Source organism: Argiope bruennichi, chromosome 2 (assembly GCF_947563725.1).
Source record: "Argiope bruennichi chromosome 2, qqArgBrue1.1, whole genome shotgun sequence".
In the NCBI taxonomy this organism is placed as follows: Eukaryota; Metazoa; Arthropoda; class Arachnida; order Araneae; family Araneidae; genus Argiope; species Argiope bruennichi.
Window position 1 is genome coordinate 128429150 of NC_079152.1, and position 8527 is coordinate 128437676.

The window sequence follows — 8527 nt, forward strand, 5'->3', positions numbered from 1 at the left end:
TATCCTTTCACTCGGAGCGTGAGAAAATGCTGAGACTAGCAGTTTTATAGAGCGAGTGTAGAATTCATTAAATAAAAAAGTGGGAATCGGATGAGGAAATAAGATAACATTTTTAGGATGAAGTTAATATGGGCTAAATTAAAGATAAAAATTAAGAATTTAATTGCTATTTAAATTAGATTAATCGGTATCATTACACACACACACATACATACATATATATATATATATATATATGTATATATATATATATATATATATACAGGGTGGTCCAAAAAAAACTTCCCCTATATATGAAGCCCTAGCGGCCTATCCGCTCAACCAATCGAACCAAAATTTCAGACATGGTTGTTTGAAGGTATGCGCTGGAGATTGTGATGATTCTAAACAACGCAGAGCTCACGGTTACGGTTACAGTGAGAGAATTTTGAAATTTTCGAATGGCAACACCCACTTTTTCCTTGCTCAAATTGATCAGCGTATTGAAAAACCACAAATGGCGTTGGAACGATTAGCGTGTGACAAAAATTGCCGCCGTAAAGCATTTGCAAAGAAGAGCATTATAAAGGACTAATGACAACACAGAGAGGAAAGAGAAAAAAAAATTATTGGAATGGAAAGTTATAATTACAGGTTTTCAACGTGTTCACCTTCGCAGGCAATAACGCATTACATTCGGGAGAATGTGGACAACAATGCCGAACGTAACATGAAAGGAGGAATCTGCATAACTTCACGTGCTATGGCTTCTGGCAATTCTGACAAAGTTGCAGAATTCCGTTATTCCTGAATTGCAGCAACAAAATATCATTAGGGACATTGTATGGATGCAAGATGGGGCTCCTCCACATGTCACCCAATGTGTTCGATCAGTGCTGCAACAACACTTTGGTGATAGAGTCATCTCTAGTAATTTTGCAGTTTCGTGGCCACCGCGATCCCCCCGACTCACTCCTATGGATTTCTTGTTCTGGGGTTATCTGAAATCTAAGGTGTACACGCCTAGTCCACGAGATGTGTCAGAATTGCAAGATGTCATAACACGTGAAGTTATGCAGATTCCTCCTTTCATGTTACGTTCGGCATTGTCGTCCACAATCTCCCGAATGCAATGCATTGTCGCCTGCGAAGGCGAACACGTTGAAAACCTGTAATTATAAGTTTCTATTCTAATAAAAGCTTTTTTCTCTTTCCTCTCTATGTTGTCATTAATCCTTTATAATGCTCTTCTTGGCAAATGCTTTACGGCGGCAATTTTTGTTACACGCTAATCGTTCCAACGCCATTTGTGGTTTTTCAATACGCTGATCAATTTGAGCAAGGAAAAAGTGGGTGTTGCCATTCGAAAATTTCAAAATTCTCTCACTGTAACCGTAACCGTGAGCTCTGCGTTGTTTAGAATCATCACAATCTCCAGCGCATACCTTCAAACAACCATGTCTGAAATTTTGGTTCGATTGGTTGAGCGGATAGGCCGCTAGGGCTTCATATATAGGGGAAGTTTTTTTTGGACCACCCTGTATATATATATATATATATATATATATATATATATATATATATATATATATATATATATATATATATATATATATATATATATATATATATATATATATATATATATATATATATATATATATATATATATATATACACAAGTCAGCTCGATAATTACAAAACACAAAAAGCTAAGTAAATAAAATTTGAGACACAGGTTGAGTATCTAAAACATGGATTCAAATCAAATTTTGAATCCAATTTATCAAATGGACGGTTGACCGTTGGTCAGTCCATACTATCGCATGCATGAAAATGCAATAATGTTAAACACAATGGCTTAAATCAATGAAATTTAGTATATAATCTGATGACAAAGTCTGTAATTTTGTGCCTAAACTGGTGTCCAATAGGACAACAAAAAGAAGTCCAAAATACAAATTCTCACAATATGTTCAGGAGAAATGCTAGAATCAAACCAAAAGTCTATATTTCGTAACTATGGTTCACCAACGTCATGCAAATTATTCACAGTTTTACCCAAGGTCACCACTTTTGAGTGTGTGTGTGTGTGTGGGGGGGGGGGTAGAATATGTTCTTTCTTGGAGAGTAAGCGAGAAAATTTCTGGGATACTACTCAGGCCGACTCTTTTTATTTTTTCGTATTAAAAATACGAAAATTATATTTACTATAGAATATAAGGGAAACTATTGGAAATAACACTCTTTCAGATTTAATATACTTATTATATTCTATAGTAAATATAATTTTCCATAAAATATATTATAATAATATAATAATACCCCCGCATAAAATTATGAACATTGGGCCAGATCGTGAGCGTCATGAGAGTGAAGATTTTTATTTTCTGTCCAGGATATGAGAATTATATATAGAAATTATAGTAAAGAAATTATTTGCATGCAATTAATTTGCGTATTAATTGCATGGCACTGATGAACAATAATTACGATATATCCAGTTTTGAAGTGAATTTGTAATTTTCTCTAATATTTGGCAATAAATTTCTAACATGGGGTAAAACTTAAGTGTCCAAAAATCGACTATGTATTTTGGACACATTTTTTTCGATCAATGGAAACTAAATTTGACATAGAACAGCAATTGTAGTCGCAAGATCACATGCCAAATTAATTTAGTAATTGCATTTAAATGCATGTGAAAGTACAGATATTTAACACTTTGACAGATTTGATTCAAGATATGTGAAGAATCAACACTTTAGGTACTAAAACTGTGAACCAATGGGTTTTTTTTTAATATTTAAGTTGTTCGGTTTTTGAATCATCACTTTATATATCAAAAGTACTGATCTATAGACTTCAGACCTTTAAGAATATAGCTTCAAATTAAATACGGATTGACATGTTAGATGCTAAACCTGTGTGTCAAATTTTTTCCCTCTTGCTTTTAACATTCTGTAAATAACGTATTCGCTTGCACTCGAAGATAGATAGACTTCCTTTGGATGGGTTGCTTGCAAGATTAGATAGAAATGAGCAATTTTGGTGTAAAGTCCTCAAATCAAATTTCATTCAGGTAGCTCAAACCATTTTTTGAGTTATCGTGTTTCTTGACAGACGGACATAATGGCAAGAATGTATTAGTCGAGCTCAGGAATGCTCAGAAATTCATCAAAATGTCGGAATTGGATATTTTTTGCTGATTGCAATGCCCCAATTAGCACAAAATTCGGAGCAACATTGCTGCGATATATACAAGGCATTGGCCGACATTTAGGATGTCGAATGACATCGTGGTTATATCGTATAATATTGTGCGCTAATAGGGATATTCTCTTTGTCAATCCGAAGAAATAAAAAGAGTCAGCCTGAGTAGTATCCCCGAAATTTTCTCGTTTACTCTCCAAGAAAGAACATATTCTACCCCCCCCCCACACACACACACACTCAAAAGTGGTGACCTTGGGTAAAACTGTGAATACCTTGCATGACGTTGGTGAACCATAGTTACGAAATATAGACTTTTGGTTTGATTATAGCATTTCTCCTGAACATATTGTGAGAATTTGTATTTTGGACTTCTTTTTGTTGTCCTATTGGACACCAGTTTAGGCACAAAATTACAGATTTTGTCATCAGATTATATACTAAATTTCATTGATTTAAGCCATTGTGTTTATCATTATTACATTTTCATGCATGCGATAGTATGGACTGACCAACGGTCAACCGTCCATTTGATAAATTGGATTCAAAATTTGATTTGAATCCATGTTTTAGATACTCAACCTGTGTCTAAAATTTTATTTACTTAGCTTTTTGTGTTTTGTAATTATCGAGCTGACTTGTAATCGGATAACCAGACAGATGTATTTTCGATATGAATGAATTTCTTTCAAAATTTGCTAAAAGTCGCCAAATTTGATTCTATAAATCAAATTTTAGCTAGCTCAAAGCGTTTTTGAGTTATCGTGACAGACAATGCCAGAAGTATGTTTTGTCGGACTCGAGAAGAACCGAAAAGTGGAGATTCATCAAATTCTAGAGTCTGAATTTTTTTATTTTTTCTATATTTTGTATATGACAAAAGAAAAAAGAGTTATAAAATCTAATTCAAATAAAATTCTCAAAAGTATGAGTAAATTAAGTAAATCAAATATATAGTGTATTTAAATCTTCACACTGAATGTTTAGCAGTTCGCGGTTTCTTCTGTTATCCATTGCTGCTTTATATTTTTTTCCTGCTGCTGTTACGCCTCACGTTGTTGGTATTTTTTGTTTGGCCTCCAGAATTTTAATTAAAAAGTATTAACCAACAAAGCTGTGTTTTTAATATCCTTATATTTTGTAGTTCGCGGGCATTATTTTGCATGGTATTCGTTATTTCTTAAAATAAAAGACGTTAAATACTTATAGGACGCTTTTATCATATCAAATAGGTAAACTTAAATTTGTATCTTTTTAAACAATCTTATAAAATTTTATAATGAAAAAATTCCTCCTTTATGAATAATTTTGAATTTTTGAGATAAATATTCTAATTCATATATTTGCACAGAATATGCTTATATAATAATTTACTAGAATAGTAAATGTCCTAGTTAGTATTATAATATTCCTATTCTGAAAATAAGTTCTTTAATTCTCATTTTTTATAACGTTCTAAATTTAATACTTTAATTCATTATTTTATCAAAAATATTATTGTCTAATCTTTAAAAGTTGAATTTTTTAGGTACTTTCAATTGGAATTTTAATCACATTCATAATGCAATACTCTCAATGAATACCAAAGAATTTCTTTTCTATGATAAGAGTGTGTCTTAATTTCATTTTAACTTTCAATGAATACCAAAGAATTTCTCTACTATGATAAGAGTGTGTCTTAGTTTCATTTTCACTTTCAATGAATACCTAAGAATTTCTTTTCTATGATAAGAGTGTGTCTTAGTTTCATTTTCACTTTCAATGAATACCTAAGAATTTCTTTTCTATGATAAGAGTGTGTCTTAGTTTCATTTTCACTTTCAATGAATACCTAAGAATTTCTTTTCTATGATAAGAGTGTGTCTTAGTTTCATTTTAACTTTCCATGAATACCTAAGAATTTCTTTTCTATGATAAGAGTGTGTCTTAGTTTCATTTTAACCTTCAATGAATACCTAAGAATTTCTTTTCTGTGATAAGAGTGTGTCTTAGTTTCATTTTCACTTTCAATGTATACCTAAGAATTTCTTTTCTATGATAAGAGTGTGTCTTAGTTTCATTTTCACTTTCAATGAATACCTAAGAATTTCTTTTCTATGATAAGAGTGTGTCTTAGTTTCATTTTCACTTTCAATGAATACCTAAGAATTTCTTTTCTATGATAAGAGTGTGTCTTAGTTTCATTTTAACTTTCAATGAATACCTAAGAATTTCTTTTCTATGATAAGAGTGTGTCTTAGTTTCATTTTACTTTCAATGTATACCTAAGAATTTCTTTTCTATGATAAGAGTGTGTCTTAATTTCATTTTAATTTTGCATGAATTTGGATAAAAGTAATTTTTTAATTTGTCAAGTAAACGGTGCTGTTTTAAGTCTTTATTTTATTTTATTATTGTTTTTTGTTATTTTATTTATTTATTACTATTTTACTTTCTTATGTATGACGTATACAAAGAACAAGAATTATAATCATCGAAAAATTCGAAATCGGGATTTTAGTGATTCTTCTCTTTCCAAACGTCCCTGCTTCCGAAAAATACATTTTTTGGAATTATATGTCTGTCTATAGTTCTATTTGTTTATGAAAGCAATAAATTAGAAACCCTTTTAGATAAACGAATGAAATTTGGTATATGATCGTTATACCATATTTGTAGATTTCTATCAAGTTTTGAACAAAATTCATTTTTTTTTAAAGTCTGTCTATCCGTCTGTCCGAGTACAAGTGAACACTACAACTATAAAACGTAACAGCTAAATAACATTTAATATATAACTTTAATAACTAAAAAAAGATAGAAAGAAAGATTCTACTAATTTTTTACATAGTTTACAGTCACACAAATTGCATTGCTGCAAAAGGCATTCTGTAATTTGAAATAGATTACATAACATTTAAGTTTTTAATGGTCACGAGATTCAATCATTCAATCAAAGGACGATCTCATGACGCTGGTACAAATGGTGGTGCCATTAGATTAAACTTTATTAAGAAGTTTCATGTATGCAACAAAACAGATATATTAAAATAGATGGCTTTAATATCTGTCTCAATTTAATGCTTAAATGTTTTTTTAAAGGGATCATGAAAATCAAATTATGCATGAACAAATATAATCGAACTCACGTTCAATATTTCTAATGAATCAAGTAGTTCCTAATAATTGATAATAGCTTTAAAATAATTAGGATTATCCGTAACCCTTTCTTAACCATTGAACTGATTTCGCTCATTTTTATTTCATATGAAAGCTCATAACATTTAGATACATCATCAATAATTGCCTTCTCTTAAATTCTCTATTTGTCAGGGATATTAAAAATAAAACCTTCACAAAGCCCTGAGCACCTAAAAATGGACAAATTTCATTCACTAATTAATTCCGCTATTTTGCATCAATATATATTCAAACAGAATGTTTAATATTTAATGAGAAAATATAATTTAAATTAGTACTTTCCTTCATTGTGACATAAGGTTGTTCATCAAAGCTGATTCACTTTATTAATTTAATGCTATAAATATCGTGGTCACCCAAGGCGACTGGAAATATAATTATATTTTATCAAATTTTATTAATATAATTGAAAGTTACAATATTGAATAGCCATTCTTCGTTGATGTACTTGTCACTTCTTTTAGGATGAAATGATTATTAATCAAGAATATATTTATGATATACATATATTATTTACTTTTTTTTTTTTCGTATAGTTACTCAAAAGTGTGAGCGTGTCATGACGGCTAAAATTAAAAGGATATTCACGGCTTCTGTAGAGCCGAGTATTCTGACATCAAAGATTCCCGTTTATATAGGATAGTTGGGATACCGTAGAATAGTATTGTATCAATATACAGAAAACTTTATATGGAGTTTTATACTAATTTAATATTTTTGTAATATTCAGTATATATAACAGCTCCTGAGTTTAATAAAATCTGAAACCATTCTTAAAAAATAATAGCTTAATACAAAATCTCTCTCAGTAATGCGAATTTCTCGATCTCCTCTGCTCATTTTTAAAACATAAGAGTTTCTACGAAAGCTCAAATTTTTCTTGGCTTATCAATAAAAATGTTTTAAAATGTATTAAAAAATTATTTAGGTCCTGATACAGAAACAAAGAGCAACATTGTTATACTGACATAAAACTAGGGGAGGAGGCATTCAATGATCTTTTAAGCTTTCGACCAAAAATAAATAAATAATAATAATAGTGCTCTTTTTCAGAAGTATCTCCTGTACAAGAATTAGCATTCAGTTAAGTAAAGAGGTTAAAATCCGCACGATTTTTAATGAATTAAAAGACTTATAGCAACAACCGCGATTATATAAAGCGGTATCTGTTGCATGTAAGTTCGCAAAAGAACCGACATAGAAAAAAAATAACATGTTGTGTGCGAAGTGCTTCTCGGCACTTTTTCCGAAACTTACTTTGAGAGTTGCAGTTCTGATAATGGGAAAAGTCACTATCACAAAGGTCAGAACAGACTTCAAGAGTTCATTCCATATGCAAGTCTTTAAAAATTGAGATAACGAACACTTCTTTTTTCTTTTTGCTCTCCAGAAAATTCTTATAAAAAATTTAATTCATAAAAAAAAAAAAAAAAAAAAAAAAAATCTGATTTTTTTTATAATATAGTTTTTCAAACTTGATATTAATGAACAATTTATCTTTTTGTAAAGAATCCTTTTCATGGTACCGTGCATTAATTTTTAGTATCCAAAACATTCTTTGGTAATTTTGATCCATTTAATTAATCATATTATCCTTTTAAAAATAAATTTAATATGTTAAAAATACTGTCACGTAATTTATGACAGATACCCAGCTTGAAAATAAAACAGAAAAACCTTACTACTATTATTATTATTATTTTCCAAAAACATGCTTCAACTTTCAACTTCATTGCTTTCCAAAAACAAGTTTCAACCGAATTATAAATTAAGTAAGATATTTGTAAGTTAATATGATATATCGTTGATGGTATTAAAAAAAAGAAAAACGTTACGTATATGATCCCTTTGGTTTATTCGAGTAAAAAAATAATTTCAAAATTAATATGCATACAAAATTTATATACACCAGTTTGCTTAAAATATGATTGCTGCAATAAATTATTGAATTTTCTTTTCCATACAAATGATTATTGTTTTAATATTCTTATCATAATCTGAATTATAATTTAAATATGTGGAAAAAGAATTCTTTTTTTTAAATCGCCGTCTAATTTTAAAAATATTATCTTACAGTAAAATAATTTTCCCTTGTTTAAAAAGAGATGGCGCCACAACAATGATATTTGATCGTCACTTCAAAAAGGCACATGAT